The sequence below is a fragment of the Stegodyphus dumicola genome, chromosome X2 (assembly GCF_044657685.1).
Source record: "Stegodyphus dumicola isolate Sdum_Otavi_A_Nest chromosome X2, ASM4465768v1".
Lineage (NCBI taxonomy): Eukaryota > Metazoa > Arthropoda > Arachnida > Araneae > Eresidae > Stegodyphus > Stegodyphus dumicola.
Genome location: NC_140781.1, coordinates 76054254 through 76073182, shown reverse-complemented (window position 1 = coordinate 76073182; position 18929 = coordinate 76054254). Strand labels below are relative to the sequence as shown.

Genomic DNA, 18929 nt, shown 5'->3' with positions numbered 1-18929 from the left:
ATGAAGAATATAGCTGCAGATCTCTAAATCGTGTTGAATTTATCAAAGCCATGATAATGTATTCGCTCTTTTCGAAAATATGTTTGTTGCATACTTTAAGACTGCCAAAATTCATTGTCATAATAATATGTGCTGAGCTGAGAGAGTGTTTGGAGTGACATTCAGATAATAAGAATGTATTGAAAGAAAGATAGGTTCTCTATACTTTTCCGTATATATATTATATTTCCAATTTTCTGTAAGGTTTCTCTACCACATATTTAATCACCACTTAAAGAGTCCAATTTATGCATAATGAACATTAAATTAATTTTAAAATGTAAAAGTCGAATACCTTACGAACAATATTGTGAAATACAAAATTTTTGTAACTATTATAATTACTTTTACAAATTATTTTTATTTGTATCCTCATTATGATTTAAAACTAATTATTGATAGTTAATGTAGTTTATGTAAAATAAAATATTGATGTCACAAGTTTAAATTAAAAATCTCTCTAATATTCTTGCTGGGAATTTTGCTTTTTATAATATTTGCAGGGGTAAAATAGTGAATCTCTTTAAAAGACACAGCGACCATATTTTTTCATGGATCACCATGAGAAAAAATGGTCACTGTGTCTTTCAGATTGATTTATTATTTATTACTAGTAGTTATTAGTTATTACTAGTCATAACTATTAAATAATTAAAATTTAAATTTAAAAATAAACACAAGCGAGAGAAGCTTGTGTTTTAAAAATGAATTGCGATTATTTAACATATAATAAATGAGACTTACTAATAGTAATGAATCATAGAAATATCAGAAGATTTCTGTGTTATTTGATTGAAATGATATATGCCTACAAACTATTTTGATGTATTATTTTTAACTGTAGAACTTATTTTTGCATACTAAGATTTTTTTTTAGTAAAATGATAATACATTATTATTATTATAGTGATATGGTATAAGACTGAGGGTTTATTGATGAAATAGTATTAATTAATCTATTAGCATTAAAAAATGAACCTGAAAAAAATATAAGAATTAATGGTACTTACAGAAAATCCTGTTGACCATTTTTGCCTGTTTAAGAAAAGACGCCAAACTATGCAATTTTTCTCTTAAAATGGAACAATTTTCTTCAAACACGCTGGGTTTAGTGTAACCTTGATTACACATGTTATTTATTATTCTTGAGTAAAGACTCCTTTTTTCCTCTCTATCACGCATTTTCAACAAAAAAGAAGATTAAAATTTGGGACCTGCCTACTTTAGAAGAGCATGCTGTTGAATATTTCCAAAGTTATGGAATCTTACCAGCCTAAAAAAAATGTGTTGATGGCCACGAAATGGTGCTTTATTTAAAAACTGAGAAGCAATAAATAAATAAAAAGTAATGGACATTTTTAATGAAAAATAAAATATAAATAAATCATAATATAAGAAATTTGAAAGAAAAATAAGAATAGAATGTTTTTCGGTACTATTCGGTTTCGAGGGCCGTAAAAAAATCACCAAACTATTGTTGATGCCAGTGCTGCCAAAAATAATTGCGGCAGCGCTAATGCAAGAAAGGAAGTATAATAGTAAATAACTATCTAAGATTGATGTTTTAATTTAGATGAAAGGTTAATTTCATATAATACTTTTTTATTATTATAATTTATATAAAAAAGGCTAAACATGACTGAATGGAAGCATAAGAGCAAATAACTATTTCAGATCATTATTATAATTTATATAAAAATTGCTAAACATAACTGAATGGATGCCTACATCGCTATTTCGCTACTGACTTACCGTTAAAGCATAATTTCAACTCGTTGGTTGTTCAAACGTAATTTTCTATAATGAATGATGCCTTTTCTTTGAAAATATTCTCAGTAAAGTGCAGAATCGCTCACTTATTTGTTTGCCGCTTTTTACAAGGGTTAAAAACAACTGGATTTTTGTCAATTTTCTTTTACTTCTTAAGCGAAGATAGGTCGATGTGTACATAAATAAAGTCAAGGGTGTGCACAGTGCCATTTTTGTGCAATTCTAGGATTTTTTTTTTAAGTGAAAATAGGTCGATGTGCACATGGATACCGAGTATGTGCAATTCTTAAAAATGCATCAAGCAGTGGGTGATTCTGCACGTTACCCAAAATTCTATTGCCGACTTTTCGTCATGGGCAATTCGCAAATTGTTAAATGCACAGGATATCAAAAAAGGATTTAAAAATTAAACTAGTATTTCAATGGCGTCTTAAGAAATATAGAACAATATAAACTTATGCAATCTGAAATCAACGCGTACGCTAGATTTGGAACGTTTGCGCATACATTTTCGCAGAAATTTTTTACGGCCCTCAAAACAGAATAGTACCTGTTTTTCCTTGTATTTAATAATTTTTTTTTTTTTTTTGGTTTGGCGTGTTTGGCGCCGTCTCTTGTGGTCGACAAAATTTTCTGCAAGTATCGAATTAACTGTTTATAGTATAATTTTCAATTTTATGTTATAAAAGAGATGATGTTTGCCATTATAATTTGCTGTTAAGCTGTTAGATATATACATACAGATATGCACATATACGCCATTTTAATATGTCAAAATTATAAAATGCTGGTCATGCATTTAGCCTCTTTTACAAGAGAGCTGATTATGCCATACTTTGTAATATGATTTGGCAATCATATGCACAAATGATATGTGAATTTATATGTTGATGTCTTTCTATTAATTTGTGTAGCCAGAGAAAAATTTAATAGAATTTTGCAGTTAATTATTGGTTAGCTAACATTTTTGCTTTGCAAATAAAGTGGCGTAGCTTTTCTCGCACTGACAATTTCATAAAGATTGTTCTAAAATGTAAGTGACCACGTAAATGAATAATCGTAAAAAATGTTGTTTTAAGCAAATATATTTATCTGATAACAAATAATTCAAACAGTAGCATTCAACTATTCCCTTCTCAGGACTCAAACCACAGATCTTTCAGTTGCTGGTTGAATGTGCTAACAATTTACACCACAAAAGCTGATAATTTCATAAAGATTATGCTAAAATGTATGTGATCACATAAATGAATAATCATAAAAATGTTGTTTTAAGTAAATATATTTATCGGATAACAAATAATTCAAACAGGATCATTCAACTATTCCCTTGTCAGGACCCAAACTAAAGATCTTTCAGTTGCCAGTTGAATGTGCTAACCATTTACACTGCAAGAACATGCATAAGGGAATTTGATACTTCTTTACATTTTCCCTATTGAAAGGGTGATTGGGGAAAGCTATTAGCTCTGTTTGACCTAATCTGACTCATATTTTAGTTTAGGTGCTACCATTAAGTTATATTTTCCCATATCCATAATGTGAGAAATCAATGGGCTTATGCCAGAGTTGAAACAATGGACCTTCCAGTTCCCGGTTGGATAGGATAACTACTTATACCCTGTATAAAGGGATGCAGTAATGCTTTTGAACTATTAATATGTAACATCATATGAACATCATAAAAAAAATTTCCTCAAATTAACTTACCATATAACAAGCCAATCAATCACATATATTATCAACTTAAATTCATTAGACCTCTTAGATCCCATATGCTTATGAAATGTATCAAATAATGGCAGATTAACATACACTGAAGGGCCATTACATTATATGATGTTGCTGTTAACCCGGGAGAACGCACGCTGTATTATGTGACACGAGAACGCGCATGAGGTGTCAACACACCCCAAGCAATTAAATGACGTACAAATTAAACACATTATTACAATTCAGTAAAAAATGCATTCTATATTAATTGCAACATTTATTATTTAAAATAATGCTAATTTTAAAATTAATAACAAATATATATATAGATCTGTCTCAGATGTCTAGGAATCATTGATTTCTATGAGAAATGTTTGTTTTTTATTTGTGAATGCAATTGTAATCCAAATTATGCAGAATTATTACATGAAAAATCAATGAGTTATGTAATTAATATTGAAATCAATTAGGCCCAAGAAGCATAAGATATTTTGTAATATATACATGAAGCATCCATTTCACAATGCTCTTGACATATTTTTTTTTACACTTCCCACATATAGTTTTTGATTTTCTTGTTGGCTGTGGTGATAAAGGCAAAGCATATTTTGCTTCCTTTAAATAAAGCTAAGACTAATCTAAATAAAATTCATGCTTTATTCCATAAATTAAAATAAAAGAGCTAACACTGTAGCCTTTACATTTAAAATCATTTGATTGAAAGCAAACTAGCATTATGCTAACTCATAATAACACAAGAGAACAAGACATTCGCCGATACCGGCGTACATATATATAATACTCGGCCAACCCGCCATTCTTGACGTCATCGGCCAATCAGCGGCAACCACGTTAGCTTACCGCCGATTGACCTTCGATCTAAATTTGCATGTGGAAAACTAAAGCCAACAAACGGCCCTCTTTTCCTCATGCAAAGACAAAAACAAAACTTATACAGAAGTTCATTGTTCAATTCTGCTATACGAAAACACTTATTGTCTTTAAACACTGAAAACATCTAAACAAAACTTTCTTAAATTAACAGCAGTCGCTGCTTTTGTAAATAAGTCGGCAGTATTTAATTTACTGGTGATAAATTCAAGGTTAAACACTTCATCATTTACTAGTCTTCTAACAAAGTGATATTTTATGTCTATGTGCTTAGTTCGGCGATTTTCTATTGGCGATCTAGAAAAATCAATGGCAGACTTGTTATCACAAAATAGTTTACACTCTCTTAAATTAAACTTTAAAATTTCATCTTGTAAGACTTTTTCATCCACATTAATTCCTTCGCTGCTTCAGATAAGGCGATATACTCCGCTTCCATGGTTGATAAACTTACACATTTTTGTTTAACAGTTTTCCAGATTACGGGTACTTCATCTAAATATAATTTAAATCCTCCCATGGACACGTGGTCATCTCTATTACTTGCATAATCAGCATCTGAATAACAATATAAATTTATATGTTTAATTTTCGATAAGTTTAACTTATGTAATTTAGTACTATTGAGATAACCAAGCAATTTCAACAATGCTTCCCAATGCCTAATTCCAGGATTCTCCTGAAATTGTGATAAGATATTCACAGCATATGTAATATCAGGCCTTGTCCTGTTAGCTACAAAAACTAAACATCCCAACAGATTTCTAAAGGGTAATGTATGCATTTCCGCAACTTCTGCACTTGTAGATGGACAATCTAATTTTGTAAGAATAGTGCCTTTAGCTATGGGAAGTGAAGTTATTGGTATCTGGAAATGTTTAAATTTTTCAAAAATTTCTTTGATATATTTTTGCTGGTGTATAAAAACCCCATTCTCATTCTCTAAGAATTCAATTCCAAGTAACGTTTTAGTTTTGCTGAATACTTTAAGATCAAAAAACTTACTCAGCTGTGAAATTACTTTATCTATACTATATTGATCTTTACTAAAAATCACAATATCATCTACATATAACAAGAGAATTACATTTGAACTCTTATAAACACAATTACACCATTGTATTTTCTTAAAATGTAGATTTTCTAAAGTACTTTCAAATTCACAAAACCATTCACGGCCGCTTTGATGTAGACCGTAAATGGCCTTGTGTAATAAACACACTTTATTTTCCTCTTCGATAAATCCCTCTGGTTGGGTCATATATATTTTCTCATTTAGGTTTGCATATAAATATGCGTTCTTTACATCTAACTGACAATTGGTCCATCCATATAAACATACGAGGATAGTGAAAAATATTCATATGATTGAAAAATTTACTACAGGACTGTAAACGTCATCAAAATCTTCACCTCTTTTCTGCCTGAATCCCTGTGCTACTAAACGTGCTTTGTATCTAACCACTCGATTCTTTTCATTTCTTTTTAGCGTATAGACCCATTTGTTTCCTATCATAGTTTTATTTTCTGGCTTTTCGACTAATTCCCAAACCTTTCTTTTCTTCATTGTGTCAATTTCTTTTTTCATTGCCTTATCCCATTCTTCGGCATTTACTGATTTTCGTGCTTCTTTAAAATTTTGTGGGATAATTATTTCTACCGAATTTGCCTCTTCAGACACGGAGCTAGTCTCCTGTTCTGCAAAATTAACTTTCCCTGAGTATTCATTTTTTCCACTAAAATCAAACTTATCTTTTTTCAAATTTAATATTTCTTGCCTCACAATACTTTTCAATATCATTATAAGATCTAAAACGGGTGTCTGTTCCCTCTACATAATATTATATGTCTGTACGTGTTCCATCTGGCCTTTTAACTGCTTTTCTTTGCCAGTTTAAGTCTGATACTTCTTTCGGAGTCGATTTGTCATCTGACAACTTTATTTCTTCTCTAGAAATTTCCTGTTCTTCATCTGATTCTGCTAATAGCTCAGATTCCTCTAGTCTTTTAAATTTAGGTTTGATTTCTGTTCCAGGATGCCATTTGCTGCATACAGTTTTTCATCGAACTTCACATTACAGGTTTGTATTAATCTGCGTTCTTCTGGCAGCCATATCCTATAACCTCTAGTTTCCTTCGCATATCCTACCATGATTCCTTCTTTGCACCTCATTTGTAATTTATTTCTAATCTGTTTTGGCACGCCAACATAGGCTTTGCAACCAAATATTTTAAAATAAACAACACTGGGTTTTCTATTTAGGACCATTTCATAAGGGGTTCGGTTGCTTTTATGACATACTCTGTTCCACGTATGTACAAACAGCCAAGAGCTTCTGCCCACCATTCTTTTCCCATTTTACCATCATTAAGCATAGCTTTAACTGCATCTAATGCTGTTCGGTTAAAACGTTCACACACACCGTTCTCTTCTGGGGTGTACGCGTTTGTGCGTTCAACATTAATTCCATTTTCAGCTAAGTACCCTTCGAATTGCCTGTTACAGAATTCCCCACCATTATCGGTGCGTATACTTATTAATTTTCTATTCGTCAGTCTTTCCATTTGCCTATGATAATTCTTAAAGTTGTAGAACGATTCATTTTCATTTTTCATACAATACACTGTTACTAATCTACTATAGTCATCTACAATAGCAAGAAAAGTTATTCTGCTAGATTTAGCAATAATACACAGTTCGCACCTCTCCATTGGTTTTCCAACTTCTGGTAACCCTTTCACGCTTTGATTCTTACTAGTTTTCTTAATATAATTAAAATTTACATGGCTAAATCTCGGATGCCATAGCATTGCATCGTCTACTTTATTTAACCTTCCAATTTCTGTACCGTAACCAACATCTTTTTTATCTCTTGCATATCTAAATGGTTTTACGTGATAAAGTTCGTCATATCGTTTAGCGTAGCATAATCTATCCCAATTATTAAAGTATATCCATATGTTTCCTTTTGAAATCACAAAATGAGCACCTGCTCCTTGCTAACCTTGCCCCCGATAGTAAATTTCTCCTTAGATTTGGATTATATAAGACATTATCTAACTCAATCCAATTTACTAATTCACAAGTCAAACCAAAAAAATCAGCGTTAACTTTCAAAATTTTCACAGGACTAGTTTCGATGGTTTTACCGAACCACCATTCTCAGCTGCAAAAGCATTTTTGTGGTTTTGCAGCTGAGGATGGTGGTTCGGTAAAACCATTGAAACTAGTCCTGTGAAAATTTTGAAAGTTAACACTGATTTTTGTTGTTTGACTTGTGAATTAGTACTTGTTCGGTGTGTTATTGTGTCTTAATCAATCCAATTTATTCGATTGCCTACTTTTACTGCAAATTTGACGGTACCCTTTCCTAGTACCTTACTTTCACAATTCCCTACAGCTAAAGACATATGTATATCGTTTATTTCTTTGAAATTTGTCATTAAATTTCTATTATTACAGAAATGAGTTGTAGCTGCAGTATCTACGACCCAATTAAATTTATCTGTGTTACCTCCTTTATCTGTAGTTTCTTTATCTTTAAACTCTCCATTTTTATCGTCTATTTTAAACTTCTGATTTTTACTTACATTTTCTTTACATTGAGCGATTAAGTGCCCAAATTTATGACATCTGAAACAAGGTCCTATTCTCATATTCCCCATCTTTTTCTTAGATTTAGTTTTATTTTCAACTTTATCTTTCCCTGCATTTGAATCAATAGTATTAAACACGCTTACCTTGCTGTCTTCTAAATCGTCATTTACCTGGCGAAGTCGGCTTTCTTCCCTTACCAGTTCTTCAGCAATTCTTTCCAGCGTAAAATCTTCGTCCTTCCACCTATAGATCAACTGCACAATGTCGAAATATTCTGGGGGTAATCTTCTTATTGCCTGAAATCCTTTAAAAATATCTGCCAAGTTGTGACCAGCTTCAGCCAACTTCTTCGCAGTCATTCTTATCCTCGCGATGAATAATCCTATTTCTTCATTTGGCATATATCTAAAACTAAAAAATTCATCCAGTAACTGAATTATCCTTGCTCTTGTTTTTGGTTCAAATTGCTTCTGTAGAACTTCCCATGCTTCTTTACCACTTGAACATTCTTGTATCAGCGGCCTGAACTCAGTTTTAATTCCATAATATAATGTAGTGAAGGCTCTGTTCTCTCTCAGTGTGAACTCCTGCTTTTCACGCCTTGTTGCACTTTTATCTAATTCCTCTTCTTTGTCCTCTATGAAGCTCCAACAATTTCTATCCAGTAACAGCATTTTCATGTCGACTTTCCATTGATCCCAGTTGTCATGGTTTAACAGCTCAAAACCTTCAGGTAGTAATGACATCTTCAATTAAGTGTGAGCACAACGACTTGAACAAACTTCTAAGACAGGTCAGCTTCTTTTCGTCAATAACGGCCCTCTTCACCTACATTCCTTCAGTGCTGAGTTGAACTGGATGACCGATTAGCTGTTGGCGCTGTGCCCATAACCCTGTTGGCAGTGGTGATAAAGGCAAAGCATATTTTGCTTCCCTTAAATAAAGCTAAGGCTAATCTAAATAAAATTCATGCTTTATTCCGTAAATTAAAATAAAAGAGCTAACACTGTAGCCTTTACATTTAAAATCATTTGATTGAAAGCAAACTAGCATTATGCTAACTCATAATAACACAAGAGAACAAGACATTCGCCGATACCGGCGTACATATATATAATACCTGGCCAACCCGCCGATCTTGATGTCAGCGGCAACCACGTTAGCTTACCGCCGATTCACCTCCGATCAAAATTTGCATGTGGAAAACTAAAGCCAACATTTCTGTCTTTCTCCCTTGAGTACATGTAACATCTCCTCTATTATATATTTTTTTCTTTTTTTGTGGTTCATCAAATCATTTTTTTGTAAGAAATTGGCCAATTAATAACTGGTGTACCAAGTGTCTGTACAAAGTTTCTTCCAGATTTGTATAATGGAGCTAGGATGCGCTTTGCTATTTCACTAGAACTGATGACTTTCTTTTACGGCCCATCTGGCTGCTGACATGCGTAAATTTCCATGTTGAAAGCATAGAAGGTTCTAGAATCAACCATAGCAAATATCTTTATACCATATCTTGCAGGTTTCTTGGGTATATATTGCCAAAAGGAGCATCGTCCTCGAAATTGTTCCAAATTTTCATTCAAAGTCATGTATTTCCCTACATGATATAATTTCTGTCCATTCTTGACAAAATTTTGAAATAAATCTCTTATTGGAGCTAATTTTTATCCTTTCCTATAAAATAGTTTCATCACAAGAAATGTCTTCTGAAGAGTCACACTCTTCTTCTGATTCAGACTCATGATCCCTAAATATATCTTCATTATCTGAATCTTCTAATTCTTCTTCTATAGAATCTTCATCTGACGAAACCCCCTCTAATAATTTTTGAAGTCTTTTCTTTCTTGATAATACATCAAATGAGGAAAAGACCGAACAGAGCAACTTGCACACGCCATGGCTCGCACTGAAAAATAGTAACACGAAAGCAAGCGTAGGGTGTCGGCACACATTAAACTATTATTTAAACAACAATAACTGCTCGGAATCAGCCATTTCCTCTCTAGACGTATAGAACATGACCTTGAAGGCAGCTACTGATGGACCTAAGCATTTCGGATTATAGGAGGAGATTGCCAGCGAATTTTTTTGCGCGTGGGGTGCCGAAACACCCCATGCGCGTCTTCCCGGGTTAATGACACGTAGGACCACATTTAGTCCTCAAAACTGCCATCACCTGGCATGGCATTGACTTCACAAGTTGCTGATAGGTAGTCTGAGGTACTGGTACTAAGCACTCACCAATTGGTCCTGCAATTCCCAAACATTTCAAGGGGTAAGCGTGGCAGCACAAATTCGGTTTTCCAGGTGGGACCACAAATGCTCCATTGGATTAATGTCAGGTGAATTTGGAGGCCAAGACATAACTTGAAAGTCACTGGAATCTTCTTTGAACCACTCTCTGATGATTTGACCCCTATGACATGGTGCATTAGCCTGTTGGTAAACACCATCCCGCGCCGGAAATACTGTTGTAATGAATGGATGGAAATTAGCATTTAGCACACACCTGTCAATGTGATGTTTCCAGTTGTCGAGCCATAATGACTTGACCTTTATGAAAGTGTGATAGCTGCTTTTCCATCATGTCGCTAATCACGCTATGTTTGGAAAGACAATGCATAGCAGCTTTATATACTCCAACATCAGTGTGGTTTTCTTCTTGGGTGACCCACCCCCTTTGTTATAGATGGAGGGTGGTCATAATGTAAAGGCTCTTTAGTGTATCTTAATATCATAATTGCTAGTTTTATATATCATTTCATAAGTAATACAAAATTGTCATAATTTCAGGTACTTATAGCTTTTTACTTGTGGATCACAAATCCATAGCAAATGAATTTTTGTCTGCCAGTCAGTCAGCCTGCTGCTAGCAGAGCAGTTTCTCATGTTATGCGAAAGGGTAGTCCATTTGCATTTTATTGAAATATTGGATCATATAAAAAGTCTCCATGCTTTTTTGCCACTAGATGGTGTTGATGCCTATATATCTGGCAACACTCACTCAATTGTCTCAAACGAACATGTGCTTAAAAGGTGATATTCAGCTTCCATTGTTTGTGAAGATAATTTTTTAATTCATTGCTCATGTAAAAAGTTTATGAATTTGAAAGTGAGTGAAATATCTGGAGAAATATGCTATGTGATGCTTTTTTACTATAAAAAAGGTAAAAATGTTGCAAAAGCATGCTGAAAAATTTGTGAAGTGTACTCTGAGAATGCTGCAAGTAGTAAACGAAGAGCCCATGAGTGGTTTGCTCAATTCTGTTCTGGAAATTTCAATGTCAAAGATGCACCTCGCTCTGGTCTGCCAGTCACTGAAAGAGTTGATGAAATTTTGCAACTGGTGGAGCAAGACCAGCATGCAAGCTGTCAGGAAATAGTGGAGGCACTAAACATCAACCACATGGCAGTTTGGAATCATTTGAAAAGAACAGGCTACAAAAAGAAGCTCGATGTTTGGGTGTCACATGAATTAACGCAAAGAAATTTGATCTACAGAATTACCATCAGTGAAATGTTGCTGAAACGCAATGAAATCGAACCATTTTTGAAGCAAATCATTACAGGTGATGAAAAATGGGTGAAATATGAGAATACCAAATGCAAGTGATCATGGTCAAAGGCCAGTGACCCTCCACAAACGACTTCAAAGCCTGGATTGTCGCCAATAATGTTATGTTGAGTGTTTGGTGAGATTGGAAAGAAATTGTCCATTATGAGCTGCTGCAACCTGACGAAACCATCAATTCGGCCCTGTACTGTGCACAACTCGACCGTTTGAACGAAGCAATCCAGAAAGAGCGACCAGAATTGGCCAACAGAAAGGGAGTTGTGTTCCATCATGACAAAGCGCGGCCACACACATCTTTGATGACTCGGAACAAATTGATGGAGCTTGGTTGGGAAGTTTTGATGCGTCCACGATATAGACTGGACCTTGCTCATTCTGACTACTATTTGTTTCGGTCTCTGCAAAACTCTCTTAATGGTAAAAAACTGGCTGACTGAAGCGTTGCTGAAAATCACGTAGCCAAGTTTTTCGACGATAAACCATAGAAGTTGTACATCGATGGAATTATGAAGCTACCCGAAAAATGGCTAATAATGGTCAATATGTACTTGATTAAAACTGATTTTCAATAAAGAAAATGTTTGTTCAAAAATGTACCAAAATAGCACAAAGACTTTTTATATGACCCAATATAATCTTCAGAATAAAATTACAAATATTGCAAACTTTCCCCACAATTACTGCAAACACTGCTGGTTGTGATAAGAGTTTTCCAAGTAAAAGTCATTTAGGAAGTATTTTATGTTTATTTTGTATGTAAGAATTATGCATGGTTATGCATTTAAGAAATCTTTTTTTTCTTTCTGTCTACATTACAAAAACTGGAGTAGTCATGTATACTTTTACAATGTCATCGAGGGTTTTGTGTACAAAAAAGCAAGTAAAATGATATTATAAAGTGTTGAAATAAAAATCTTTCTTCAAAAATAAATGCCAATTTATTTCTTTATATGCCACTTTGACATTTTTTTAGTTATTTTTTGTGTATCAAGAGGGATATTAAGTTCGGGGAGGGCCTGACTGGCAAATGTTTTAGCTATGCCACTGATCTCCCTACAGCAAAACAATAGGAGAAAACTATTCCTAGAACTTCAGTTGTCACATGCTTTAAATTACGTCACTTGTCTGTGCTTTGATTGTTCTAAAACTATTCAAAGACCTTCTTCCCTCACAGTGAAGTCAAATGGACCCAATTGCAAAGAATGCAGAATATTTTTTCCATAAATTTGGAGTTAGTGGATGATACCTTTTTTTTAAGTCCATATTGTTAGCGCATTAGTAGTTGAAATCCAGTGATCATAGAATAAGCATTGAGCCCCAGACAGATCATCTTGTTCATTTTGAAAATTTCTTGAACTTATTAGCATTTTCTTAGTCAGCGGATAGTTTTTTTGTCACACACGTTTAACTGTCTGATGCCATGGCACTTCTTCCATCTTTTGAGCAGATTAACATTAGCAGTAAATACATCCTCTTCACCATGAAATTTCTCGTAGAATGTGAAAGTTTTGCAAAATGGGTGTTTCTTTTTCTCCTTGTTGCGTAAACTTCAATTAAAGCATCTTATTCCATTTTCTTGTATTCACCAGCTTTTATACTTTTTCTTTAAATTATCAGTACGTGCTTTTTTCATGCACCAAGACTTGATTGGAGATCTCTTCTTTCCTCTCCTTATTATAGTAATTCATTCAGCCCCTAAATCCATGCAGTTTCATTAGTTATTTCCCCTGTTTTATTATCCTACAGTTATTTTCCCTTTGAGATATTAAGTTTCATTCAGTTGTCAATTTGTTTTCTTTAATCTTGTTTGACATTTTCACTTGCATGGACAGCTCAGCACTTGTAAGTCTGTTCGCAAACTTAGAATTCAGAATGAATTGCAAATTTAATTTACAATTGTACAGCCATTAACTTTCAGCCAGTCATGCTAATGGCTAGCAGAAAGAACATGAGTGGCCATTGACAGCAGCTATCTGGTTTTCTTCAGCCACTGACTTCATAGCTGAGAGGAGGAACTGATTGAAATTTTCACAAAAGGAACAAAATCTATTGCCAAATTCATTAGACAGAATCAAGAATTGGTATCACAAAAGGGGAAAAACTGTGATAGAATATCATAACAAATCTTTGAACACTACAGAAAAACATACAGACATTCATATGCTTAAGTACATATTCTGTAATTACAGTAATTAAAATGTATCTTTTGCACCATATTGGCAATGTTAGAAATTATGGCAACCTAGTTATTTACCCTCTGAGCGGCCAGGGTTTTTGCTAAGAAAGCACAAATTTTTCCCAAAAGAGCTATGAGAATAAATTATTTTTTTCATCCTAATGTAAAAACTCTGCTGGTATTTCATACCTGGATTTGTGTATTTTAGATATATAGCCTTAATTTCTTTGACATATTTTAATATGCACATATATATATATATACCTTCTTACAGATGACACAAAAAATATTCTAGGCCGTATATATACAGCCTTGCCGCTTAGAGGGTTAACAGACACATTGTTCAAAGATAATGTTCTGCTTGACTAGCAGAAATCGTTTAGCATTTAGGAAACATGTTCATTGAGTTGTATAAAATTTCAAGCATGCAGGACTCTTACTATAATATGTCTAATGGAATAAATTGTTGGATGTTATAAAAAGTGTTGCAGTATGAATGTGTGAAATTAAAGTGGCAGAAAATTTAATAGACAAACTCTTTGTCCTCTTCTCAATATCTGAGAATGTTTTTAAGCTCTTTTTAATACAAAAATAATGGTCAGTAATTTGTATTTCCTCCGCATTATTTAGCGATTTAGTGGAAGGTTAGCGATTTTTCTAACAAGCTCAGTTAACAGAGATTTTTTTAAATGAGTTTGCCTCTGATATGCTTTTCCTGCAAGAATGCAAACTTAGCCCAGAATTCCCAGTTAACATCCAGGACTTTGCTGTCTTTGCTTGCTATATTAACTATCTTAGGACTACTGCTGGATCCAGATTTAGAGGAACAACTCCTTTAATTAAATGCTGCATAGCTTTCAGCCTTAGAGGCCTCAGCAACTCCCTACAAACACATCATTTACATGCTGTTTCGTTTGCACCTACATTCCTCCTGGTCATAGCATTTTATTAATCACTTCAGACATTGAGGTATTACTGTCCTTAAACAACAGACTTACTATCGGTAGCGACTTAAATGCATAACACTCCTTTGTGGAACTGATATAACTATAACGATATTGGATGTACTATATACATTTTACCCACTTCCGCCAGATTCTGAATAGCAGCTCCAAAAAATCCAACCTGATATACTGAATTATTGATTACTATTATACAGTCAAAAGTTGTTAATCCGGAATGATCTATAATCTGGACCTTAAAGCTACAAACTTTCTGCGCATGCGTCAACGCATAATGCGTTCACGCATGCGCGTTTAATGTATAACGGACGGTATAAGCTAAGCTAAAACTATCTAATTATCTATTTCAGTTAATGTTGCAGATTGCGTTGTTCCTTAATCTTCGAATTGGATCTGGCTTATTATTTTTTGCAGACTGTTAGAGCAATTTTATAAAAGTAAGCTTGAACTTTCGATTATGTCAAATAGAATCCCCGATATATATTTACTAATATGTAAAGGATCTACAAAGCGAAAGTATGTTTCGATGTCCATCAAACAAAAAGTGGAATTGCTGCAAAGAATGGATAAAGGCATATCCTTTGTTTCTCTAACCATTCCGAAATCTATTTATCAATTTCACGCTGCTCTGCGGGGGAGGGGAATCGTCGCGGCGCACAATTAATTGGAAGTTGATCTGTCAGCACTATCCTTATCTTCAGGGCAGATGTTTTTATTTTATTTGGCTTATAATTCCTTACTAAATATAGTATTTCATCTCGATGTACTCCGTCTTTGATATGATTTAAATCAAATTCCTCGTCATTATAAATATCACGAATACACATCAAATAGATTTCTGGTTGCAATTTTCTAATTTCGGCTATGCGTATTGTATGCTTTACACATGCGCGTGTTGAAAGAAATGTTTAATAAAGTAAACAAATATTAAATTTTTTTTTGTAAATTTTGATACCCTTTATATCATAATTGCTCTTTATTTCATAAATTACGGTTTCATATTTTTAATTTTATAATTTCTGCATGCCATCTTACCAGATTTAAATTGATGATCTATAATCCGGAATGGTCCCGACGAGTCCGGATTAAAGACTTTTGACTGTATATAAAAGTAAAGCTACAGGTGTCGTTGCTAACAGCTGTATGTCTAAAATATTCAAAACCATTGCCTTAAATAGTCTTATTATCTTATTTGCATCTTCATGAGGGCTAATGAAAAAGAGAAGTGATAGTAAAGATCCAAATTATAGAAATGATATAGTTAATATAAAATACTTTATACAATCAGGGTCATCCATGATATCAGCTACTATATGACACCACACAGAAAAGCTTTTATTACCGACTAGCTGAAATGCAACAAAATTTTAAACCACACACATCAAAAGTTTTCAATCCGGACTCGTCGGGACTTCGGCGATTCGCAACATTAACTGAAATAGCAACGCAATCTGCAACATAAACTGAAATAGATAATTAGATAATTTTAGCTTAGCTTATACCGTCCGTTATACAATAAACACGCATGCATAAACTTATTATGTGCATGCACAGAATGTTTGTAGCTTTGAGGTCCGGATTAAAGACTTTTGACTGTATATCATTCCAGTGGTGCATTTAGAGGATGACATTGGAAGTTTAGATAAAGATTTTTCTGAAAGCATCATCTCTGCCTATGGCACCTATAGCAAAGAAATTCTGTTGAATTCTGCTATGAAATTAAGGATAACCTTTTTCAGAGTTCTAAGTACCCATAGTATCTAAAATAATATACTCAGTATTCAAGATTTAATTTAATAAAACTCATCATGGTTATAGACATATTACATAAAGCTCAAATCAGAAGGCTATATCACATGACAATCTCCAATATTACGTGACTTATATAAACAATTGGGGGGAAAATATGAAATATAAAGTAAAAGCATTCATTTCCTAACAAGCTCACGAAGAAAAATGAAGCACTCACCTGAGCTTACAGATCACGTTAAAAATACAGAATACTGCCCAAAGAATTATACCAATGTACAAGAAATCCAGAATATAAAGCTAATACGAATTGACTGTATAATGAGGTCAAGTCTCTAACAAATAAAAAAGCACATCTCGACTGGTCTAACTATATCCACTGTTTGATAACTGTCTGCAGAGAAGAGTGAGTTTATCTTGAAACAAAAAATGTTACACAACCGTTCCACCTCTTAAGAGCTCCCAAACTTAAGATCAACTATACCATAACTGAGAAAGCAGAGCTTTTAACACATCATCTGAAAACTCAGTTTTACACTAACAACATTATGACACTCCTACAGAACAAGCAGTTTATCCTTTCACCTCACATTTCAAATCACAGACAATCACATTTCAAATCACAGACATTACTCCAGTCATTGGAAGTATTCAGCTATATTAAGAACCTTTAAATCAAGAAAAGGCCTGCATTTGTTGTTGTCTTGTCCATATTACATGGAACAATGGTTGCCAGAGCCTACACCGAAGAAATGTTGGACTTCTATTTTCTACCCCCAATTTTGTGGGAGAGCATCTCGATTAAAAAAAAACTCTTATCATATGCTAAAAATAGATTTTGTTAATGATAGTCATAGGCCAAAAGCTTGCATTTAGTGGTGTTTGAATTAAGAATAACTGGTAATGTTTTTTCACATAAAACCCAGAACTGGCGCCAGAGCTCGTATGGCGGCATCAGACAACAGAATTTAGGAAAGACAAGATTTTCTGAATTTAGAGAAGTACTAAGCAACAAAATTAAGGGATGAAAATATTTTTAGAATTTAGGAAAAGCATCCAAAATTTAGGGGCAGTAGGGGAATCCAAAATTTAAGGACAGCAGAAATTTAGAACTTAGGGGGGCACTTGGTAGCAGAATTTAGGACCCGCAGAGACTACATCAGGTGGTTAGATATCCATCAGTGGCCCTCTGTAAGCCTGAAGTATATGTGAGAATTTACTCAGGACTCAGACAAGCCCTAAGCATCTGCAAGAAATAGATGTAAGTGTAATAAATAACTAAATGCAATCAGGCTTAATTATCTCAGTGCACGATAGAAGTGAGATAAAATTTAGTGGAACAACTTGTCTTTTTGTCACTAATATCATGATGCATATCCAGTAATGTATAGTGGACGCTATTAACCTAGGCTAAAATTATACTTTACTGATTCCAAGGAATTTCTGTCAATGTAGCAGATTGCACTGTTTTTAAACATTCTGATTTGATCCAGCTTATTTATTTTTTATGGGCTGTTTTTATTACAGCACTTTTATGAAAATTAAAGTTTCAACTTTCGATTATGTTGGAAACAGTTTCTAATTCTGGAACTGTAACAGGATCTCCAAAGCGAAAGCATGTTTTGATGTACATTAAACAAAAAGTGGAATTGCTGCAAAAAATGTTTAAAGTTATATCCGTCTCAGAATTATGCGAGGAGTATAGCATTGGAAAGTCAACTGTATATGACATAAGAAAACAGAAAAAGGAACTTTTTGAATTTTTTGTGGATTCCAACACCCCACTCGCAATGAATAACAAAATTATTCATTATGCTAAAAGTGAGAAGATCATGACTGAATGCATCAAAGAGTGTGCCATTGACGGGTCAGATGCTAATGGCTCAAGCTAAAATATTTCATTAAGAAATTAACTTAAAAACTGAGTGCACATATTTGACAGGTTGGTTAACTAAATTTAAAAATCATGATGATATAAGGCTGTTAGGGCTTGTGTTTCTCTTGATTTGCTTTGGAAACATGAATGATCCTGAAAAGTAACAGGGAGCTTACTCAAGCTATGTTCAAGAAGGTGTGAAGTAGACAACACAAGCAGGAAGGGTATACAAAACCCTTTATTTTTAATACTTTTATAGGTATTTCCGAACTTCGGAATACAGAGACCAACCACTTGTGGTCTGAATGTAAGAATATAAAAACTACTAACTAAAACTCTAACTAAAAACTAACTTTGAATTAGTATACAAATGCCTAGCACTAAGACTGGCCTTTATTTAAAAAAAGGTACGTATGTAGTACGGCGAGCTGCTAAAACTACGATACGTCTGCAAATATCAAGAGGGCTAAACCTCTGGCCTTAAAGGCAACCAGCAACCGAGTGAAAACTCGTAAAACTACAGTGGCAAGCAGCTTGCTTCCTAAAACTCCTTCTCTCTCTCGCTTGGCAAAAAGCCA

The 18929-nt window shown here is 33.8% G+C and overlaps 1 protein-coding gene across 5 annotated transcripts in view; it reads left to right on the top strand.

The window, feature by feature from the left end:
• LOC118195777 (ethanolaminephosphotransferase 1-like) overlaps positions 1–18929 on the top strand; it is a 154118-nt gene that overhangs the window by 7568 nt on the left and 127621 nt on the right. The window lies entirely within an intron of this gene.